Source organism: Kogia breviceps, chromosome X (assembly GCF_026419965.1).
Source record: "Kogia breviceps isolate mKogBre1 chromosome X, mKogBre1 haplotype 1, whole genome shotgun sequence".
NCBI classification, from domain to species: domain Eukaryota; kingdom Metazoa; phylum Chordata; class Mammalia; order Artiodactyla; family Physeteridae; genus Kogia; species Kogia breviceps.
This window is the reverse complement of record NC_081330.1, coordinates 19406782-19430911: the sequence shown is the minus strand read 5'-3', so window position 1 is coordinate 19430911 and position 24130 is coordinate 19406782. Positions and strand designations below refer to the sequence as shown.

Here is a 24130-nt window from a genome sequence, read left to right as displayed (position 1 = left end):
CGCTCTCCTAGGGGGTTGGTGGGAGAGGGAAGGCAGCTCCGCACTGGATTGGATGGAACCCTTGGCCATCAAGACAAAAAGGACACATTTGAAATACAAGATAGAGACGAATCCAATTGCCTTCTTTAGGTATCAGCGTGTCTAAATATCCAAATTCAGGCCTTGGTTGGTGCAGGTCCCGAGGGCCCAGAATTGACTATTGTGAGGCTGCACCCAGCACCCAAGGCTGCTCCTGGTGTCTTGTTCTGCCCGAGCTCGAGCCTGAAGTTAAGGTGAAGAGGTGTGTGGGGTGGGGGTGGGGAGCTAAGAAAAGTCTCCCCTCACCCCCATGGAACCTTCCAGTCCAGAAGGTTTCACCCTTCCCCCTTCAGATGTTTGAGGATTTGAAAGTGAGAGGTGGGGAGAGGCTCATTTGCATGTTCACTCACTCTCCCCCAAGTCCCTCAAAATAACCTCCCTCTCCCAGGAACCTGAAACCAAAGAAGCCACCAGCACAAGAAGGCCCGCCCTGCTGGAGGCCGGGGAGGCCCGCACAGGGGCTCCCCTCCCTGGCGGCCTTACAGACGCCCTGGGACACACATTCACTGGCCTAGAGCCCTGGACACCGCCTCATGGGTGAGTGGGGGGGCTAGGAAGGTCCACAAGGACACTTGGCTCAAGGAATCGGGCACCTGGTTACCCTTAGTAACCGGTGCTGAGTTCCTCCCACCCCACCCCATCATTGCAAAGCTCACAGCTGGCTCCAGTCAAAGTCCACTCCCAGGGTGGCAAGAGCTCCACTCCCTCTGAGGCCACTGCAGTATCCCTGGCTCCCAGGGCCTGTCCTACTTGGGCTGAAAGCAAAGCCTTTGTGAGAGCATATGGCCCCGGCCTGTGTGTGTGCACGTGCATGTGCGCGTGCGCCACAGGAGGGAGCAAGAAAGCGAGGGCGCCCACACCCCCAGCCTGCAAACGCACACCTCTGGTTCTCTGTGGTTGTGATTGCATTTCAAAACCAAAATAGCAAAATAGAAGTGGTTTGGGCTGTTCCTGCGTCATCACAGCTGGGCCCCCTTCAGACGTACAGACCCTTTCTGGGGCTGTCACTGGAACATGTCAAGCGGTGTCCAGCACCCACCCATCTGGGCCTCCCCTACAGGAAACAGCCCCTATGTGAAAGCCACATCCACAGTCTCCGTGGAGCAAGTTTAAATCTACACCCGTTCGGCTGAGCCAATGGCTCTCACAAAATCACTAATAACACCCGTGGCATTTTCACACACGCCGGCAAACATGGGGGCCAGATGGTCAGCTGGGCCCACAGAGCAGAGTTCTCCAGTTCCTCGCCCTCTCGCAGCCAGCTCTCACTCCTGAAATACCCCGTCCTCCCTGAAACCTTTCTGGAATTCTCTGGAAAGGAAGTGACAATTTCCTTCATGCCATTTCCCACTCCCTCAACACCCCTCCCCCACAACCACAAACAAAATGGAAACTACCCCAGGAACAGCTGTACCCTCGACTTAAAAGCAGCCCCTCCTCCGACTAACAGTCATCAAGCAGCACATTTGCACACTGCACCACATGACCAGTGGCGTGTACTTAAGAGGCAGAGGGCCAGACTCGGGGGTCCAGTCCGTAGCCATGGACGTAGCAGAAGTAAGCCAAGTGCGGGACTCCTGCACAACCTTGGTCCAACTAGAGCTGGACTCCAAGCAGCCAGCTAAACCCCCCTCCTTGAACAGATGCCCAGCGAAGGGGCCCTGGCCACAGCTATTTTGTCAGCTTCTTCTCCTCTATTCCTGCCTTCTTACCACTCCCTCCAGTTGAGATGAAATCAGGAAGAGGGAGGGAAAAAATAAAGGTTTTGCAAGCTCTGTTGGTTGGGGTTTCTCTGCGATTATTTACAAGAAACCCAGTTTCCTTCCCTGGCCCTCGGTCACTGCCTGATTCCCGTGTACGGTTTGTCACAGCTCTGATGGTAAGGCAGGCCCAGAGCTCTTCTCCAACTGCCCCTGCCCTTTCTCAGCTCCAGGCCTGCCCCTACTTTCCCGCCGGAGCTGGCGCAGTGGAGGAGGGGTTAGGGCTGCAGGTCGCAGGCACAGAGACGTCTGCTCCTTTCTCCAGGAGACCCAACGGCCCTCTCCTGGCTGCATCCCAACAAGAGGTGTGACCCCGGAAAAGTCAGCCATCTTTCTGGGCTGTGGTTTCTGTCATCCTTAAGATGGGTGAGGGCTGAGGGGAATCCAGGCCTCGCAGCTGCTCACCAGGGAGTCTCGGGTGAATGAAGATGGTGGTGGGAAAGTCCTTTGAAAATTAAAACACACTCATTCAGATGATGAGTTCCAGGTGACCTCCCAGCGAGCAAGGGGGGCTGGGGACCCCATTAAGCTCCTAGATGCCCCCCCCATGGCTCCAGAACATAGACAGGGTGGGCTGCAGGCTTCCAGTTGTTGGCTTGGAAGGGGCTGGCTCCTCTCCTGGGATGGGGGCCCTGTAGGGAGGGACAGGCTGCTGTGGTTGAAGGAGTGCTCCCAGCCCCCTGTCCTCACCACCTCCACCCAGCCTCAGCCCTCTGGGTTGTGGTTATGTGGCAAGAAGAGCACTACAGAAGCCCCAGTGGGGGGGGGGGACTATGACAAAGGGAACCTATTTCCCCAGCTGCCCTGACTCCCAGGGGCCTGGCCTGAGAAAGCCAAAAGAGCGCCCCCTGGGGGTGCCTGCAGCCACCACACCCTCATCTCCGGAGCTCCAGGGACCAGGAGGAGGCAGAGGGGCACCAAGCGCTCCTGAGACGCGAAGAACAAGTCAGTGATGGGGAGAGCATGCTGCAAGAGAGCGGGTAAAGCCAAATCCAGGCGAGCTACTGAACCCCAGCGGGGTGCGCTGCCAGCCACAGCCTAGAAGACCCCAGAAGTCCCTGCAGACTCTAAGGCCATGGGCTTCCCAGCGAGGGGACCCAGCTTTGCCTTGGGGCTTAGGCAGGTCACCCTCTTCCTCTGGGAAACGAGGCCATCCTCCCTAGCTCACGGGATTGTTGTGGAAGGCCAGCAGGTCAATGTAGGTGAGAGCCCTCTGTTACCTCCTAAGTGTGTTTTTAGATTTCCTGGTCAGATCCGTGTCTCTTTGGCTGAGGTCATGCATTAAGCATCCAGGATATCTTTACCTAGATGGACAGGAGGAAAGGAAAATGGAGTGGTGGGATGAAATGGAGGCTGAGGGGGGACATAACCGACAATTATCAAACATGGCAGAGAGCGGAAACCAGTTTGACTACGGGGAGGAGGTGGGACTGGCCGGGGGGGGGGGCAGGGAAATCGGGGGGTAAGTGCATAGGCCTCGATTCACCAGGTGGTGGAATTTGAACTTGATATGGAAAGCAACTGGGAGCTACTGTTGATTCTTGAGCAAGGGAGGGCCATAAAGCAAGCAGTTCTCAAGGAAGACCAGTTTGGTCTGAGTGCATGAGTGGAGGAGATGGAAGGGGACCAGGTGGGGCACCTGGAGCCAAGGAGGTGAATCCCAGGGCCACCCTGAAGGAATAAAATGACAGAGTACAGGGCCATACAGTAATTGCAGAGACCCCAAGATTGCAGCCTGTTCTTGCTGTGAGGATTGTAAAAGATAGAGAGTGACCGGGGCAGGAAATATGGCAAGAACATGAGCTCAGTTTGGACATTTTGAAGTTGGGATTATCTTGAAAAATCCAGCATTAATGGTGGAAAAAAGAGGGCCCAGACAGTCATTTTGCTAAACACACACACACACACACACATACACACACACACACACACACACGCACGTATGCATGCACGCACACGCACGCGCACACACACATGCACACACACACACCCTGGCAGGGGGGGCCTCAACAGGCCTTCAGTGGCCAGAGGAGCAGGCCTGGCCTGGCGAGGCTGGCATTCTGGACACTGTAGCAGAAAGCTGCATGTGCTGAATGAAAATGCTTCGAATGGCACACACTCCACCCCCACCCCTGCCCCCAGTAAGGCCTGCCTGCTTCCACAGGGGGTTGGGGGGGATGGGCGGGGGACAGACACACCGACCAGAGACTAATTAAATTTATTAGTGGGTTTTTTAGAAGCTGGGGCAATCTGTGGCTGGGCACCAACAGGATATTAAGTCAGATAACTTTTATTGAACGGACAGTGTTCTTTGTCGAGGCCCCTGCCAGCACGTGTCCTAGAAACAAATGCAGAGACTCCCTGCTGGGATCTGGAGCTCCCCCAGGTGGGAGGGGCGGCGTGGGGTTTGAGACCTGCTTGGCTCTTGGTGCCCCTTCCAAATACCCGCTTTCCCTACTGGCTACTTTCCAGGCACGGAAAAGCAAGGGGCAGCCCAGCGTCCCGTGCACAGAGGGGCGGACTTGAGAAAGGATGAGGTGGAAAGAGCCTACGGGCCGGGGTGGGCAGACAGGGAGGGCACCTTCAGCCCCGATGCCACCGTGAGCTCGCGGCGGCTCCTCCCTCGCCCTCCCCCACATGGCTGAAACCCTCTCCTTGACTCAGTCTCAGGATGTCAAAGTTAAAAGGGACTTGAAAGATCATGGCATCCATCCTTCCTGTCATCCAGCTGCAGACACCAAGTTCTCAAGGAAGGAGAAGCGACTTGCTCAAGGTCACACAGCTAGTGGCCGTGACTCGTAGGTGACCTTTCTTTCTCCCCTCCTCATTGTCTCTCCGGCATCCTCAAAAAAGCCAACCCTTTCCTTTGGTGAGAACAGACAGCAGCCAAAGACCCAGGGCTGGCAAATAACAATGAGGCCACACATGTGCAGAACACATTTAACTTTCGCAATGACTTCTCCACCTCCATGCCTTTGTTCACACTGTCCCCTAGGCCTGATATGCCCTTCCCCAATTTCTGCGGCTCCAATTCCCACACGTGTTCAAGATCTGAAGCAAATGTCACCTCCTTTACGAAGCCTTACCTGCTTCCTCCTCACCTGATATATCTCCTCCTCCTCCTCCTCCTCCTCCTCCTCCTCTTCTTAACACCTTAGCTTGACTTACATTAAAGCAGGGGGTCTGCAGACTACGGCCCATGTGCCAAATCCAGCCCACCGTCTTTCTGTGTGGCCAGTGAGCTAAGAACGGTTTTTGTATTTTTTTAAGGATTGGGGAAGAAATCAAAAGAAGCACAATATTTCATGCCACAGGAGAATTACACGAAGTCCAAATTTCAGTGTCCACAAAGAAAGCTTTATTGGAATGCAGATACGTGCATTCGTTTATGTATTGTCTGTGGTGGTTCTGCATCATAAGTTGAGTTGCTGTGACAAGAGTTCACACGGGCCGCAAAGGGTAAACTACTTACTATGTGGTCCTTTGCAGGAAACGTTTGCAGACTCCTGGACCGAACGCTTTACTCCCCTTCAGAGTGAATACATTCAAGTTCCTTTTGTAGAAGAATGTCACAGAGACTCACAGGTGCCTGGAGGGAGGCGTGGAACAGCAAGTACAAACTCCTAATTTTCATCAGAAAGTTCTGGCCCTGGCTCTGCCCATGGTGTGACCTTGAGCAAGTCACTTTTGCTCTGTGGGCCTCAGTTTCCTCAGCTGCACAGCGAGGGGGGTTGGCCTGGATGGCCTCAAGCCCTTTCCAGCCCTACAATTTAGAGACTCAGCAATCTGCTGCATTTCCCACTCACACAGTTTGGAGCGGGCACCATTCTGATAATTTTCTCTCAGAACGAGGCCTTACAGAAGGCTCCCCTGCCCGGCTGTGGCTTTCCCTACCATCGTGGGCCCCTCACTTATACTCACCCGCCCTGCCCGACCCTTCCCTTCAGCTGAGCTGTCTGCTCTTCTCTCCGAACTCCTCTTCCGGCAAAATGAACATGGCCTCCTCTGAGGAAGCACTGCCCCCCCTCACCCGGTGGTCCAGGAGCCTCCATTTTGCGGGGTGGGGTGGAGGCGGGGAAAGAAGGGCTCTCGGCTCTCCTCGGCCTCCCAAGGCCCACAGCAGACAGGCAGTGGAGCAGGAGATAGGGCCAGCCCTCCCCGCACCCCTGCTCTGCCAGAGGAAACAGCCCCTCTCTGCCACTTCCTGTCCCAGGGGTTTCAGCAGTTTCCCCTTCAGGGCCTGCGGGCCCTCCCAGCCCCGCCTCTGCCCCACACAGGTCAGAGAGTGCAGAGAGGGGAGGGGCCCTGTGGGTGAGTGGGGAGGATCCCTCACAGGAAGGCTGAGGAGACAGCTGTCTACACAAGGGGACGCCCCAGCAGCTCCTCTGCCAGCCTGCTTGGGCTGGGGGAGCCTGGACCTGGGAGGGAGATGAGACTGCCTCCACAAACCCTCTCCTGTTAGCAGATGAGTACACGTGAGCTCATCACCTCACCTAGTGATCACCTTGGAGAGCACAGGGAGCCTGCTGGGTGAAAGAGTGGGCTGTAAACGCTGAGGTCAGTTCTGCCTGGGCTGAGGACCAGCCCTGGGTGGCTTCAGATGGAGAGACGGGTTGAAGCGAGAGAGCCTGGGGAAACCAGGCCAACCATGGTGGTTAATTCGGAGCAGCAGGTGACACTGAAACTGATGGCACGTCAAAACTTTGCATGATTTTGTCCCTAGCACCGATGGACAGAGGCAACAATGGAGAGCAAAGTATTCTATTACATGCGGGTCAAGGGTAGTGGCATTTTCTGGGTGATGGAACAGGAAGCTATCACGTTCCACAGCCGCTGCTGATTTGGCGTGGTGACTTCTACTTGTAAATACCTCCCAGTTGCCTGTGCAAGGTGGGGCTCCTAGCAGTGGGGCTGTGTGCCCGTGAGGCACCTGGGCAGGTGACCGGAAGCTCTGCCAGGCCTTCCCAAGGCAATCGGTCAGAGGAGCAGTGAGGAGCCTGAGGCTCTGCACCTCTGCCCAATTGTCAGTCCCCCTGGAGACAGGTTAGAAGTACATGATGATGGTTCTAGAAGCCTTGGTGCCTGGGATGGGGGCCTAATAGTGGATAGACACAACCACCTTGGCCCCCTGTGGTAATATTGTTCCATGAGGTTCAAGTAGCAGTGAGCGAAGCTAAGGGTAAGGGGACCGCTAGAAATGATGGTTCTGAATGGGCCAACGAAAATGGATGGGAAGATGGTCTTGATACCTCTCCTGGCTCTGAGAGGTCATCTTCTTGTGCTTTTGGCCAAGAGCCCTGACCAGCCAGGCCTCCTGCCAAGAGAACAGTCCGGCTTCGCCCTCTCCCCTCTCCCTCCATGCCTCCAGAGCCCCAAAGACCCAGTGCCCCTGCGATAGAGCCCCAACACCCCTGAGGGGCGTGCCCGCCCCACCCTGCAAGTTGGAGTAAATACTGCTTCACAGCTGGTATGGAGGATGCCAAGGAAGCCTCAGAGACAACATCTGGATGTGCACCTGGGCTCCTGCCAGCCCCTCCCTACATCTGCAGCGCAAACCCAGCGCCAGGGTTTGGTTACAAGCCCAACTCAAAGCTGGTGGCACGTGTTTGGAAAGCACACCTGACTGGGCGGAGCGGGTGGAAGCGCTTGAGACCGGTGCCAGCTCAGGGCAAGCACTTGTGGGGTTGGCACCGATCTGAGCTAGTGCTGGACCCGGGATGGCGGGTGTAGCCACGGTGGCCTCAGCCGTGGACATGCTGCAGGAGGGACAGAGTGGCATGGGTACTCGTTTAAAGCGGGCAAGATTTTCTTTTGTGCCCTCTGATATCACGGCAGCCTGCTCCCTCTGCTTCTGGGGAAGGGGACCGAACAGTAAAAATTGGAGGGTGACAGGGTGGAGCATAGGGAAGATGGCACGGATTTACATTTATTGGGTACAAGCTGCGGGGTTGGTGTCGCGCCAGACACTTGCCTTCGGGCTATCTCCTTCCATTCTTACAGCATCCCAGACGAAGTAGCTAGTCAGTGGCAGAGCCCGGGTTTGAACCCAGGTTTATTTCCAACTAGTACGCTCTTTGAACTTTGTTTTCAGTTACATCTCTTTTGGCAATAATCCTGTTTTAATAGTTCCATTTTACAAACAGGAGAAGTGAGGCTTAGGAAAGATTAGGTAACAGGACCAAGGTCACACGGCCTGTCAAGGATGGAGGCAGAACTCAAACCCAGGCCTGTGTGACCTCAAAGTCTGTGCTTTTTCCCACTGCTCCATGCTGGCGACCATCTGCTCAGATTCCTAGCTCGGAGGTTGCTCACAACACCCAACGCTGAAGGCTCGGAGCCCCTATGACGTCATTCAACAGAAGCTTCCCAAGCCTGTGTCCCAGCCGCCTCCAAGCTCCATCTGATAGGTGAAACCTAACTTTCTGGACAAAGACGCACCAAAATGGTGACGAGCTGAGCCCCTGTGGCCAGCTGTGGAGGAAAGGTATTGTGGAGTACACGGCTTCCGGCTCTGTTGATGAAGGAGCCTGACTCTATTCCGGTACCTCGGGAGACTACTGTTTCCAGAGTGTTGCTGGCTCCAGACCTGGAGTGGCTTAGGCATGGTCCCTGCCCCATAAATATACACTCGCTCTCGCCTTACACATAATTTAAGTCTGGGTTCTTATCGCAGGGTGTTGGTTCACATGTTTTTTCAAATATTTATGGAAAGTCAGCCCTGAACACCTCATAGGTGCCAGGTCTGTGGCCAAGGGCCTGTCGCTGGGCCCACCCTATTCTTCTCTGTGGTCGGGCCTATTTGTATCTAAGTTCCTGGTAAGCTGGGTTAGCCCATCTGCCTAAACAACATTGCTGGGGTTTTTTTCCCCTCAAAACACTCCTATAGCAAGTGTCTCTTCAAAATTGAGGCTCGGAGGTTGGGGGGAAAATGGGGAGTGACTGCTAATGGGTATAGAGTTTCTTTATGGGGCGATAAAAATTTTCTAAAATGGGTTGTGGTGAAGGACATACAACTCTGTGAGTATACAAAAAGGCATTGAATTATATACTTTAATTGGGTGAATTGCATGGTATTGAATTATATCTAATAAAGCTGTTACTTAAAAAAAAAAAAAAAAAAGTGGCCCAGAGAGGGCTCACTCTAGGCCACGGGCAAGTTCGTAGAACAGCTCAGGCCAGACTCCATGAGCATGGCCAAGTCCCTGCCCATCTCTGAGACCCAGCGGCCCCATCTGCTAAGTGAAGTGGATGAGTCTGGGGATCCTTTGCAAAAGGCTCCACCAGCTCTGACCGTCTGCAGTTCTCATTATAAAGCCCTGCAGGATGGAAGAGACTGGCATGTCGGACACGGGGTTCTTCTTGGAGCGCTGCAGGGGCCTGGACACGATTCGGTGGTCCAACTGATGCTCCTCATGCAGAGTGACGACCAGGACTTTCCCGTGAGAGTCAGATGCTCTCAGAGGATCCACTGCTGAGTTTCTCTATGCGGGGGGGGTGGGGAGCTGGTCCTGACTTCACTCCCCCCCACCACGCCTGCCCACCAGCAGTGCTAGGTGGTAGAATAACCCATAATAGAGACCCATTGATCATGTCCTTTGGAGATGTCAGGAACCAGGTTCTCGGCCTGGCCCCTAGGCAGCCCCACCGCGTGCTGAGCTTGCCTCTGTGGTGGAGGGAATGATTGCTGATGGCCACCAGTCTAGTCCCCACTGGACAGGATGTTTCCACATCAAGCCCCACTTCCTGCAGCTAGGCCTGGGCTCCGGTTTCCCCCTTCTCCTGCCATCTGGTTGCCTGCCCTCTGCCCCCTCCCCTTGCTGGTGTTTACAGGCTGCCTTATCAGCCTGGGGAATCTGGGCCTCACCCAGTCGGCTGCCCTGCCCCGCCCAGCACAGCCAGCCTGCCCAGGGCCCTACCTGCTGTGGTTTCGTCACTCCAGGCAGGCACCCCTACACCCCCAGCAGGCAGGGGGTGTGGATGAGGGCTTGCTGCCTGCCAGAGTGAGAGCTGAATATTCATAGCACGTCATCCACCATGTCCAAGCTGGGGGAGGATATGCCCTCTTTCTACATTGTCACTGTCTCTATCTGCAGGCTCTGGGGACAGAAATGAGGTGCTCGGGCTGCTGAGGAGGCTAACTTTAGCCTGGAGAGCCTCGACGGCTCTTCTGTTCTCAGCCACCAAGAGGTGAGCGGGGGGGCTGGGGGCGCAGCAGTAGGCTGGAAAGACTCCGAGTGTACAGACAGTTGGTTGTTTTTTTTTTTTTTTAACTGCAGAGTATTGTAAACACTTCACGCTACAGGTGGGGTGGAATGAGGGGCTGCAGACTGAGTGTGGTGGAGAGGGAAGGCTGGGGAATCCGTGGGCACAGCCTTCAGAGCCCAGACCTCAGAGCTTCCTGGGTCCCACGCTGTCTCCATCGCACCTTGGGATCCGGTCACCCACCCAAAGGCTAGGATGAGGCCAGAGCCAACCACTGAGCAAGTTCGATGACGTCCCCTCAGAGCACAACAGCTTAGATTTTTCCATCAAATGAGTTTGAACTAAGGAAAGGGACAGGGATGCGGACAGTGGGCAAATAAACATGCAGGAGGTGATGGAGTTTCCCTTCCAGCACTTTGGGCTAAAACCTTGAAAGTTCACGTTCTGACCTGTTCCGAGGCGGGTCCCACAGGGACAGGGCTTGCTTGCTAAAGCTGACCAATCCCCAGAGCAGGAATCAAAGCCACAGTCCAAACCTGCTCGTCTTCCAGGGGCTTCCATTTTGTTCACTGAGAAATCAATTAAAATATGCTCAGGCAGTAGATTGCGGCATTGACACTACAGATAAAATGCCATACTTCAAAGACATTTTATGCCGCTGTGTCTTTCTAGGTCTCCAAGATACAATTCAATCGTTTGGGGCGCTTGGGTGGGAAAGTTTGGAAAAACTCTGCTCAGGCAATTTTGCCATTAATGGGCTATGTAACCACAGGCATGCCATGTCACATGGCTCTCACAGCCTCGGGCTTCCCCCGCCCCCCTCCATCAGAGATTTCATGCTACTCAGAGCTTCTCACAAGCTTACTGACCCTAGGAGCAGTCAGGGCTCCGCAGGCCACCCCACCTCCCCAGGAATAACTTCCCACCACTCAGAAAAATCATAAACCATTTAGTGTTAACGTGTTAATGGGTGATACTGGGTTAATGTGTCACCTCTCTCCTCAGCACATTTTCATTTTAAAAGGCCATCCGGAGCTACCCTGCTTTAACCTAAGGAGTGGCTCCGGGGTTAATAGGGGTGCCAGTGAGCCAGGGAGTGTTTCTTGCTGACAACATTAGTCCTGGAGCGCGCGCCGGCCTTCCCCATCTACTCCCCACGCCTGTGGTCTCCGTTGGGAAGCTGTAGAGAGGGGATGTGAAAGTCTTTGAAAAGCTAACCAGGCCTGGTGCAGCAGAAAGCCCAGTTGACTGGGCAGGAGGAACAGTAAGTCCCAGTCAGGGCCCTGCCTCTGCCTAGCCCCTCCCCCAGCCTCTGAGCTGGCGCCTGCTCCTACTCCAGGGCACACATGTACATCTATGGCTGTGGCCACACCAGCCGTACTCGGCAGAGCTTTACACTCCAAACTCATCTGCTTGCTTTCCAAAGGTCTTTCACAGTCTGACCCCACCCTACCTACTCAGCCTTGTTTCCCATGATTTCCCAACTCAAGCCTGGGCTTCAAGCCCAGTGGTCTCCTCATGGTCCCCTGAGGGAACATTCCAGGCTCATTCACGGAGTTTCTCAGGCCTGCCAGGCCCTTGCTGCTCCGTTTTGGTTAATCAAATAGTGCCCATCCAGCAAGGTCCCAACCAAGTTCCCCAGATCCATGGAGCTGGTTGTGCCCTGATAATGAGAGTCCACACCAATGGAGCCCCCTTCTAAACTCCCATAGCCCTTAAATTTGACCACAAGATCTCTTAATCCCACGCAAACTTGAATTGCTCTTTATTTCATGTGTACGTCTTATTTCCCCAACAGGTGGTAAAATCCATGGGATCAAGGTCTATGTAATCTTCTCCTGACTCTAACAAACACAGGTCTGGGCATTCATGAACTAAGTCCACGTAAATTCTCAGCCCAAGTGAGATCTCTAGAAAAGAGACCCCGAATCCTGACAGCTCTGAGGGCTACAGTCTAGGGGTGGGGATAGGGATAGAATTAGGGGGCAAAGGTCTCCAGGCTCAAACATTACTCATCTTCTCTGGCTCCAGGCCTCTACTAAGGGAAACACATACCAGCTAGAGTCACTTATTCCAAACAGCATCAAGAAGGCGGTTGATGATCAATCGGGTCATCATCAAAGCATTCTCTCTTTGTACAAAACCACAGTGTTTCTACCTGGTGAATATTGGGTGCTGGTCTGATCACTGGACCCTTGGGAAAGACTTCATGACGCTGGATCAGTTCTAAGAGCTAAACTGCTTCAAGAGAATGCGGTGTGAGGATGACTTTTTTTTTTAAAGAGGTCTTTTGTTGGCTAGATAGACAAGGTTGAAAAGGGATATGACTGTCATCTAGAAAATGATGTATGGAGCAGATAATCATGGAACCCTGCACCAAAAATGGGTTATAAACAAAGGGCAAATAATAAATAGTTCTACTTTGCAAGCACATAGTAAAGTCAAGAAACTCTTTACTGAAGAATATCAATGAGGGACTCCCCTGGTAGTCCAGTGGTTAAGAATCCGCCTTCCAATGCAGGGGACATGGGTTTGATTCCTGGTTGGGGAACTAAGATCCCACATGTCGCCGGGCAACTAAGTCCACGTGCCGAAACTACTGAACCCACATACCTCAACTAGAGAGCCAGTGTGCCACAAACTACGCAGCCCATGTGCTCTGAGCCCGTGAGCCACAGCTACAGAGAAGCCAGCGTGCCACAACGAAGATCCCGCATGCTGCAACCAAGACCCGAGACGGCCAAAAATAAATAAATAAATATTTTTAAAAAAGAATGAGTTTAAAAAAAAGAGGGGCTTCCCTGGTGGTGCAGTGGTTGAGAATCTGCCTGCCAATGCAGAGGACATGGGTTCAAGCCCTGGTCCAGGAAGATCCCACATGCTGTGGAGCAACTGGGCCCGTGAGCCACAATTACTGAGCCTGCGTGTCTGGAGCCTGTGCTCCGCAACAAGAGAGGCCCGTGCACCACGATGAAGGGTGGCCCCCGCTTGCCACAACTAGAGAAAGCCCTCACACAGAAACGAAGACCCAACACAGCCATAAATAGATAAATGAATCCGTCTGCCAATGCAGGGAACAGGGGTTCAACCCTTGTTCCGGGAAGATCCCACATGCCGCGGAGCAACTAAGCCCATGGGCCACAACTACTGAGCCCGTGCACTTAGAGCCTGTGCTCCACAACAAGAGAAGTCACTGCAATGATAAGCCTGCATACTGCAATGAAGAGTAGCCCCCGCTCGCCACAATTAGAGAAAGCCTGTGCGCAGCAATGAAGACCCAACACAGCCAAAAATAAATAAATTTTTAAAAAAGGGGGCTTCCCTGGTGGCGCAGTGGTTGAGAGTCCGCCTGCCGATGCAGAGGATGCGGGTTCGTGCCCCGGTCCGGGAAGATCCCACATGCCGCGGAGCAGTTGGGCCCGTGAGCCATGGCCGCTGAGCCTGCGCGTCCGGAGCCTGCGCTCCGCAACGGGAAAGGCCGCAAGAGTGAGAGGCCCGCGTACAGCACACACCACACACACACACAAAATTTTTTTAAAAAGAATATCAATGAAGAGATTAAGCATCTTCTAAAATGACAGTAACATTAGGGTCATCCATGATTATCAAATAAGATCACAAAAGCACAGCCAAACATATCTGCTATAACAGTTAATGTAAATAGAATAAATGCAAGTATTAAAAAAAGATGATATTATAAATAAGCCATAAGGATATATTGTACAGCACAGGGAATATAGCCAACATTTTATAATAACTCTAAATAGGGTATAACCTTTAAAAATTGTGAATCACTATGTTGTACACCTGAAACTATTGTAAATAGTTTGATATTGTAAATCATTGTAAATTTGTAAATCAACTATATGTCAATTAAAAAATCATACTGACAGTCTGATTCTAAAATTTACATGGAATTGCAAACGACTTAAAATAGGCAAGAACAACTTTGATAAAGAACAAAGTTGGGGCTTCCCTGGTGGCGCAGTGGTTGAGAGTCCGCCTGCCAATGCAGGGGACACGGGTTCATGCCCCGGTCCGGGAGGATCCCACATGCCGCGGAGCGGCTGAGCCCGTGAGCCATGGCCGCTGAGCCTGTGCTCCTCAACGGGAGAGGCCACAACAGTGAGAGGCCCAAGTACCGCAAAAAAAAAAAAAAAAAAGAAAGAAAGAACAAAGTTGGAGGGCTAATACTACCTGATTTTAAGAATGATTATAAAGCCACAGTAATCAAAACAATTGGTATTAGCATAAAGATAAACAAATAGATCAATCAACAGAACAGAATATAGAGTCCAGGAAAAAACCTATATATAAGGACAACTGTAACAGACTAACGATAACTTTTTCAACAAGTGGTGCTGGAATAACTGGATATCCATATGTAAAAAGAAAAAAATGAATTTGGATTTGGACCACTCATCATAGAGAAAAATTAACTTGAAATTGATTGCAGACCAAAATGTAAAACCTAAAACTACAAAACTTCTAAAAGAAACCATTAGACAAAATATCTGTGACCTGAGGCTAGGTGAAGCATTCTAAGATACAACACCAAAAGCAGGATCCATAAAAGTAAAAACTGATTGGTTAGAATTCAACGAAATTGAAAACTTCTGCTCTTCAAAAGACACTATGGGACCTCCCTGGTGGCGCAGTGGTTAAGAATCCACCTGCCAATGCAGGGGACACGGGTTTGAGCCCTGGTCTGGGAAGATACCACATGCCGTGGAGCAACTAAGCCCGTGAGCCACAACTACTGAGCCTGTGCTCTAGAGCCAATGTGCCACAGCTACTGAAGCCTGTGCGCCTAGAGCCCGTGCTCCGCAACAAGAGAAGCTACCACAATGAGAAGCCCGTGCACCGCAACGGAGAGTAGCCCCCGCTCATCACAACTAGAGAAAGCCCGCGGCAACGAACACCCAATGCAGCCAAAAGTAAACAAACAAATAAATAAATAAATGTAGTAGTAATATCCTTAAAAAAAAAGACACTATGACTCTGAAGGCATGTCTAAACTAATAAAACAATAACGCACATACTCAGACAAAATCTTTGCAAAGCATGTATCTGATAAAGGTCTTACATCTAGAATATATAAAGAATTCTCAAAACTCAACTACAAGAAAACAAACAAGTCATTTTAAAAATGGGCCAAAGATTTGAACAGACACCTCACCAAAGTAGATATATTGGTGACAAATAAGTACATGAAAAGATGTTCAATTCATCAGTCATTAGGGCAATACAAATTAAAACCACAGTGAGATACCACTGCACACCCATTAGAATGGCTAAAATTTTAAGACTGCCCACACCAAGTGTTGACAAGGATGTGGAGCAACTGAAACTCTAACATACAGCTGGTGGGAATGTAAAATGGTACAATGACTTTGGAAAACAGATTGACAGTTTCTTAAAAAGTTGAACCTACAACTACTGAATGATCCAGCCATTCCACTCCTAGGTATTTGACCAATAGAAAAAGACACATATAGTTATAGAAAGATTTGTACAAAGATGCTCACTGCAGCTTTTTTTGTAATAGCCAAAAAGTAGAAAAAATCAAAACCACCAGATGTCCCCCAAGCGATGAATAGATCAACAATATATGATATATCCATTCAACGGAATTCTACTTAGCAATAAAAAGGAGTGAAATACTGATATATAAAACAACATGGATGGATCTTAAAATAAATATGCTGAATGAAAGAAGCCATACAAGGAGAGAGTACATCCTATATGATTCCACGTATATAAAACTCTAGAAAATGCAAACTATTACAATGAGTAGTGAATAAGCCCTAGAACTCTAATGCACAGTGTAGGGAATGTAGACAACAATATTGTATTAACAACCATCAAACTTGCTAAGAGACTAGAACTTAATTATTCCAATCACTAAATAGAAAGGATAATTATGCAACATGATAGAGGTGCTAATTATCACTACAATGGCAACCACATTACAATATATAAACATATCAAATTACCATGGTGCACACCTTAACTTTACACAATGTTATATGTCAAATACAGGTGGTCCCCAACTTAATGATGGTTCAACTTATGAGTTTCCAACTTTACGACGGTGTGAAAACGATACACATTCAGTAGAAACTGTACTTCAAATTTTGAACTTTGATCTTTTCCCGGGCTAGCGATACGTGATGCTGGGCAGTGGCAGCCACCACATCGCCCAGTCAGCCATGCAATCACGAGGGTAAACAACCGATAGACTTACAACCATTCTGTATGCAGACAACCATTCTGTTTTTCACTTTCAGTACATTATTCAATAAATTACATGAGATATGCAACACTTTATCATAAAATAGACTTTGTGTTAGATGATTTTGTCCAACTGTATGCTAATGTAAGTGTTCTGAGCATGTTTAAGGTAGGCTAGGCTAAGCTATGGTGCTCAGTAGGTTAGGTGTAATTGATGTATTTTCAACTTAAGATAGTTTCAACTTCCGATGGGTTTATCAGGATGTAACCTCATCATAAGTCAATGAAGATTTGTACATTTCAATAAAAAAATGAATACTAACTGACAGTCACAGAAAGCAGATAAGTGGTTGCTCAGGATGAGAAGGAGGGATCGCCAAGGGGCACAAGGAAACTTTCGGGGGTGACTAGTTTCACGAGTATATACATATGTCAAATATTATCAAATTGAACACTTTAAATATGTGCAGTTCGTTGTATGTCAATATTGCCTCAATAAAACTTTCAAATAAGAAGAAAGAAAAAGCTCCCCAGGTTGGGTAAAATAACAGCAGCAGCATCTACTATGTAATTTTAGCAAGTAATATTACTGCGTAATTTAACTATGCAATAGTATCACTATACGAGAGCAGTGAAGACAAAAGAGGCAAGAACATGCATGCTCTCCTAGAAAACACATTCCTTGATGCCACCAGTGGAGACAAATTCTGAAGCCCGGAACTTACTGAGTGTGCTGACTCGAATGTGTTTTGTTGTTTTATCTTTTGCTCATGCTCCTGCCGATGTTATTGTCCCACAGAGCCTGGAAGGCCCCTAGAGCACAGCCAATGTGCTCTCTTTCCTCTTTTGAAAGGCCATCCGCCCTCTCACTTCCAGGAGACCTTCCCCAATTGAGTTAATGAGGGAGAAGAATGATCTTCCTCTAGGTAAGCCCTCCTCGAACCCACCATCACCTAATCTACAAACCTTAAGTGCCACAGGCTGGTTGGCACTTCAGCTCCCGCCCGCTGTGAGGCTAAGTGCATGTGTATTACTAGAGCTCCAGAATTGGGTTCAGATTCTTCAGAGCAGGGGCCTGGGCCTGCTGTGTTTTTTTTTTTTTTTTTTTTTTTAGGATCAGGGTGGCGCCAAGAAAGTGGTCACCTAATGAGACAGGTGTTTTCTGTGCATGGATTCTCACAGAATCAGCAGAGCTGAACTAGCCTCTCTTATCCTCTGGGGGCATTATGGGAAAAAGACAGATTATCTCCTAAATCTATGTCTTAAGTATCTCCTTGTTATCAGGTCATCAGGAATTTGGGGAGGTTAAGACTAATTGCCCACTCTCCCATCCCCCATCCCATCCCATCCCCCAAGGCCTATGGGTGGGGACCAAGGGACTGAGTGAAGTGGCTCAGGGGTGGTCCAAGGGTGGTCCAGGGCCTCCTGCCCTTGTGGGTGGTCACAGGCTTCTCAAGCAAACAAAATCCACTTGCTAGCAGATGGAACCTCCAAGTTACTTTCTGGGAGGCCTTTGGAATGGGAGTGGCCCCCAGCCCCCCAGGAACTCTTCTGGGCAAAGGCAGTGGTGTCCTAGCCCCAACCCAAGGCCTCTGGGCATGAGTGAAAGGAGGCAGAAAGTGAGCAGTGGTTGGCTGGTCGGCTCCCAGAATTCTACACTCAGTAGGGTAATAACAACAAACTGATGATTGCTAAATACTTGCCAGGGATGGAACATGAAGCCTTCTCTCAAAGGAACTAACTCACTCGTATTCCTACAGAGAATGAACCTTGAGATGAAGTGGTGAAGAGATAAAGATGGCAATGTTAATAAAAATGTTAAAGACTTGATTTTTACTCTTCACTACAGCACTGCCTGCCACTCAGAAAGATTTTAACACACACACACACACACACACACACACACACACAATCTTCTTCCACATCTCTTCCTTATCCTGTGTGACAGCAGAGTTAACAAAAAGTTAGCAGAAAGATGTGGAAAATCTCCCTGTTGGTTTTATGAATGGGCATCGCGTGCCCTGCCAGCCCTGCCAGAGAAGCAGTTGATCCCTGGAGCCTGGCAAAGTCAAGGGTGTGGGAGGAGGAAATGATAAGAACAACAACAACAATAATAGTAAGAGCCACAGAATAATAGCAGCTAACACTTACTGGGTGGTTACCATGTGCCAGGCACCATGCTGACTGCTTTACAGGCATTATCTCATTCAATCCTCACTCAAACCCTGGGAAGTGGGTTCTGAGACTCAGAGTGGTTATGTGACTAGTCCATAGTCACACAGCCAGTAAGTGATAGGTCAGGGATATGAATGCAGAGAGCCTGTGCTCTTCCTCCTCTGGACAGTACCCGTCTCGAGAAGAATACTGGGTTAGACTGGAAGAGGAAGGGAGCTTCGGGAAGGGCAGGTGGAATGCGAAGTGGGAAGTGGCAGCACTGGGACAAGAAAATGGTCCCTCGATAAGATGGGAACCTAGGGCAAAGTTTCCTCAATGTGGGCAAGCTGTTTAACCTCTTGCTTCTTGTTGGTTTCGCTGAGAAATGTTCTGGCACTTTCCCTCGCAGATCCTCCCGCATGAAACACCCCTCCCTGCTCTGCCTGAGCCTCCTCATCACCTCAGGAGAAGGCTGGGAGGGGTCTCTTTGCCAAGGAACTCACGTTAGGACACAATTTCCCGGGCCGAGAAGTCAGGGCACTCTGGTGTGTCTCTGTGGTTTTGCAATGTGCTGGGGAGGGTGTAGGGCAAGAGGGCAGTGAGAGAGGAAAACTGATGCATGGCGGGGGCGGTATGTGTGTGTCCAGGTGTTTTTATCCAATTAAATCCAACAAGGACCAAGTACCCCTCCACATCCAGGCATGGGAGATGCAAAAGTCGCAGAACAAATACATGGCTAGTCCTCGCCCTTCCCCAGGGGGTCTGGACAGAAACATGTGGGACATTTTAGTTCTCGGCTGGCTGAGAAAATGAAAATCTCTATCCTCTATCTGAACCTCTGGGCTTCCAGAGCAACCCCAGGACCCTGGGGAAAGATGGGACTCAAGCAGCCCGTCCCTGCAGTGAACACCCGTGGCGGGGCAGTTTTCCTGTCCCTTCGGTGCCCGCTGCCTCTCTTTCCCCCTCTCTCCCCTCCAGGGCCTCTGCATGGGCAGTGGAGGGGACGGGGGAGGCGGGAGATCAACATGAAATCCCCTCAGCTTGTGGGGCGGGAAAAGCCTGGCCAACCTTTGTGTCTTATCAATCCGTCCTGGGGGCGCTGGGCTCCCCACCTGGGCCATCCACTTTGCATCTCCCGGGATGGAGACTGGGGTTTGCACCGAGCCACCCACACGGGCTGACCCGGTCTTTTATGTGACATGCATTCGCCAAACAATTATCGAGGCTTTGAAGGTCAGCCTGTGGCCAGGGAAGAGAGAGAAAGGCGTCTTCTCTCCCTTTTCTGCCTAGCCCAATCTCCCCCGCGCCACCCTGCCCCCTTCAAGGTCTAGCTCAGAGCCGAGGCCCTCACAAAGCCTTCCCTCCCTCCGCCGACTGCTGCTGACCTCAGAGCCCCGGCCGCCTCTGGCCCCTGCTCCAAGGAGCACAATTAGCACCTGGGCGGCCGCTGGCCTGGCTGCTTGTCCTCGCGTCTGCTTGTCTCAGTGTCTCAGTCACCTCTCCCACCCCACCCCCTTCGCTCATCTCCCCTACACCACCTAGCACAGGTTGGGCACACAGTAGGTGTTAATAAATGCCCATTCAATTGAAACTCAGCGGCCCCTGTGAGGTCAGAACTGTCATAAGCACCCCGACCGGCAGTTCCTTGGCAACCAGCGCTGGGGTCCGAGCTATAGGGCATTAGCGGTGCGGCCGCTATTACAGGCCACGCAAGACTCAGCGGCCAGAGATTTGCAGGCAGGTTGGTGTTGATGAGAAAAGCCCCTGACCCCTAGGAAAGCGCCCATGGGATTCTGGGTACCTCGGATGAGTTTCCTCTCTCCCCTGCAGAACTAGTTTTCAGTCTGAGAACCACAAAGGGAATAAATTGGCAGTGAAGCCAGAAACCTCTTTGCAGCTTAGAAATCCTGGAGAGAGAACCAAGCCTGCATTGGGGTCAGGCCCAAGCCTGAGGGGAGAAGGCTGCCCAAGGCCCTTCCAAGCTTGGTGGGGGACCTCCGGGAGGTGCTGGGGGGATGGCAGGCAGAGGGGCGTCTGGGGCGTCTGGGGGTGGCCCTAAGTAACACCGTCCTGTCCTGCAAACCAACCAATCACACCACTGAATGCTTGCCACCTGCAGCCCACACAGGAATTGGGTCTCCCCCTCCCTCTCATTCACCCAAATCCCAGGGCAGGCCTCTGTCCAGGGGTGGCGTCCTGACCAGAGCCCAGCCAGTGTCCCCAGACAAGGAGAAGCCTCCAAGTCTGGGGTACCTGGCTCCCCACACTGGCTTTGAAGTAGGGATTCGAGCCCGGCTTCGAATTATGGTTATTTATATAGATGACCTAGCCACCCTCTCTGGCCCCCTCCCACATTCCCCACTCTGACTCTGGCCCATGCCAGAAGGTACACACAGTCCCGGAAGACTGGCAGCGTCTTCTTCACCTCTGTATTTCTCTCACTGCCCCTTCGCTGATGCCTAGTACTGGGACTGGTTCTCAGCAAATGTTCGCTGAGTTGAATCTGAATTTTAGACACCGTGTAAGACAATACCATAAGACTCCCTTGCGCTTACCATGTGCCGTGCACTGTTCTAATAAGCAGCTTATGTGTACTGATGTATTTGATCCGTGGCAAAACTTTATGAGGTAGGTCTGATTTGACAAATGAGGAAACTGAGGCACACAATTGACTGGGATCACACAGTTAGTAAATAACAGAGCTGGGATACAGACCCAGACAGTCTGGCTCCAGGGATGGGAGGGAAAATGAAAAAGTTGAGAGGTGAGGGGTGAGGCTCGCAAGGACCAAGGCCAAACTTCAGCGCAGGGCTTTCCCTGGGAAAGCAATCCCCTCAGCCTGTGTCTGGCTGGGCCTCTCAGGGAGGCCCTGAATTTTGCAGGCTAGGGATATTTTCGACATCCTATTAATCAGGCCCCTGAATGACAGACCACAGCACCCTCATTTTTAGATTCCCATATAGGACAGAGGAGACAGAAGCTGCTGTCCCACCACTTAGCTCAAGGCAGGGGGAGGGCTGCTTTCAGGCCTCCAGTTTGTCCAGGGGTGGGCGCCAGTTCCTGAGCAACCACCGAGCAAACAGTGCAGCAGTGGGAGGAATGCCAGACATAGTTGCAAACAAGCCACTCCTTCGGCTCACAGCTAGAGGCTGGGTGAGGGTGGCAACGTGGAGCCTGCTCAACGACCCCCACCCCTGCAACTCACACCTTCCAGGCTTTGAACCCAGAGACAACCAACCACTTGCAAGGCAGCCTCTTCCCCACACTGGCCAGGATAGGAAGTCCTCCAGGATAGTTAATTCCTCCACTTAACTCAAGATAGCTCCCCGTTATCTGTTAGTGCTGTGGGTCTACTGAATTAATGGTTGAGAAAGTGCCTTATAACCGGTAAAACCCTACATAACTCACTGCGAGGAGGAATCTGCATTCTTGCCGTGCAAACGTGACCCTGAGCATTTTCAGTGCCAAAGTGTCCTGTCTCCCCAGAGGAGAGAGTTAGATCTGATCCCTTCACCTCCCCCCTCCAACCTGGCACTCAGGCCAGGGGTCAGCTCGCAGTGGGTGAGTCCCTGATGGGTGTGCCCACCAGCTGTTGGGGCCAAGCAGTGGTGGCTCCGGCCCTGGGGTGGTGACCTCACTTCCGCTCCTACCTCCCCAGCACTCCTCCCATATGAGGCCCCACCAGGCCAAAATCGAGAAGTTCAAGGTTAACTGATCCTCCCCACTTTAAGGGCTAATTAAAATGATTAGCCACAATGAACCGCCAAACATTAACCAGAAGAAGCTGCAGGACCAGACAGGCCTCTATCTCTGGCAGAAGGATGAGGGGCAGGAATGAAACGGCCATCACATCCCATGGCTGGTGTGTGGGGGGTGGGCAGCCGGGGCGAACCTGGCCGAGGCGCGGAGCCAGTGGGGTCAGGAGGTGACTCTGGTCAGGAAGGCCCTGTAGTGAGGGAAGGGCGGCAGACTTCGGCTGCGACGGAGGGACCGGGAATCCATAAAGCCGCCGCCTCAGCAGTCTCCAAAAGCAAGGCGCTGTCGGCAGGGGACCCCGCGCTGCGCGGCTGCTGAGTCCCCGTGCCGGCAGCAGAGGAGGGAACAGAGAGGCGGGAGAGCCCGGGAGAGCGGGAACGCGGGAGCGGGAAGGCTGGCGGCCGGCTCACACGGAAACTCCGGCCCCTGACGAGAGAGGTCTCGATTTTGGCGACCCAATTATCCAAGTCATAGGTTCATAGGTGTATGTGTGCGCGCGCGCGTGTGCGTGTGCGTGTGTGGAGAGAGGGAGAGAAAGAGAGAGTGTGTGTGTGTGAGTGTGTTACCCTAAGGCGCCTGGTCCCAGAAGCCCTAGAGGCCGCCAGATCAATCTAGCAGCCCCGCCAGTGAGGCCCAACCTCCTGCCCTCGGGCACCGAGCTTTTGGGGCGGGCTGTCACGATAGGCCCAGTCACGGACCCCGGGCTGCCTGGGGAGAGGGCAAACCGGCCCCCACCCCGACTCGGGAAATCGACTCAGCTTCTAACCCAGGATACGTAGTCCGGGTTCCACAACGCACACGCGGTGGGGCGAGGCAAGGGCGGGACGCAACACGCCGCCGCTCTCCCACCCTTTCCTGGGCCCCCAACCCCTACGCTCCGGGGCCCAGGCGTCCCCTATCACGCCCTCAGGCAAACTTTCCGAGGTCCCCGAAGGCTCAGAAAACCGGCGCCATCGACGTACCTGCCGCCGAAGGGGCTCGGTAGCGGGGCCGGGGTCGATCGCCGCGGTCCCCTCCCCGCTCTGAGGGCCAAGACGCGGGTCCCCAGCCCGGCCAGCCTGCTTTCTCCCCTCGGAAGCCGGGCCGGGCGAGTGGCGCCGATACCTCGGCGCCGGCGAAAGGAGAAGTGGAAGTTGAGCGCGGCGCCCGGTCGGTCCCCGCGCCCGCCGGGGCCACCGTCCCCCTCCCTCCCTCCTCTCCTCCCTGCCCGCCTGCCCCCGCGGCCCCGCGCCCGTGACTCACCTCGGCGCCGGGGCAGGCTGGTCCGGGCGGGCGAGGCGCAGGGCTCTCCCACACGTCGCGCCGCCAATGGCAAGTTGGAGGGCGAGATGCAAATACCAGGTGAGACGGCGGCGCCCCTGATAAAACGACTCCGGGGGGTGGGGTGGAGTGCGGGGGGAGCCGGGTGGACGCCAGGAAGGGTCAGGCTGAGGGAGGGGGCGGCGGGGGCGCCCGGGGAGGGGGCGCGAGCCAGCGGAGACCTGCACTCAGACAACCGAGCGAAAGGGGAAATTGCACTAGAGGCACACACGTCCCCGCAGGCGGCGGCTGGGGCGGGCGCGAAGGAGGCAGGGCGGGAGGGAGGGAAGAGCCGGAGGGAGGGACCGACGGGAGGGACCACGGGCGGGCGGGGTGGGGGAGGGCGCGAGGGAGGGACGAGGCGTCTTGGTGGAAACAGCGCCCCTCCACCCCCGGCCCGCCGCGGTCGCCAGCACGGCAGGGGGAGCCGTGCCAGGGGCCCGCGCGGCCTCTCCTTCCCCTCCCGGCTCGCTCGCCCCCGGGGAACCGCGAGAGCTGGACTCCCGCGAAGCCCACTTCGCGCTCCCAGCGCCCCACCCCCCACCTGGCGCGTTCCGGGGCCCGCAGCTCCGGCCGGGAAGCCCCTACACAATGCCTCGTAGAGAAAGCCGCTCCATTCCCCGGGGACTCTGGATGGCTATGTCCGG

General features: G+C 52.8%; 1 protein-coding gene across 2 annotated transcripts in view; it reads right to left on the bottom strand.

Moving 5' to 3' along the window:
* ELF4 (E74 like ETS transcription factor 4) overlaps positions 1–23746 on the bottom strand; it is a 40279-nt gene extending 16533 nt beyond the window's left edge. The window contains exon 1 of one of the 2 annotated variants that reach the window (XM_059050951.2): positions 23427–23746. The gene's annotated coding sequence lies outside the window, so the exon portion shown is untranslated. The remainder of the gene's footprint in view (positions 1–23426) is intronic. The other variant, XM_067023781.1, reaches the window with a different exon arrangement.
* Between the last annotated feature and the right edge of the window lie 384 nt (positions 23747–24130).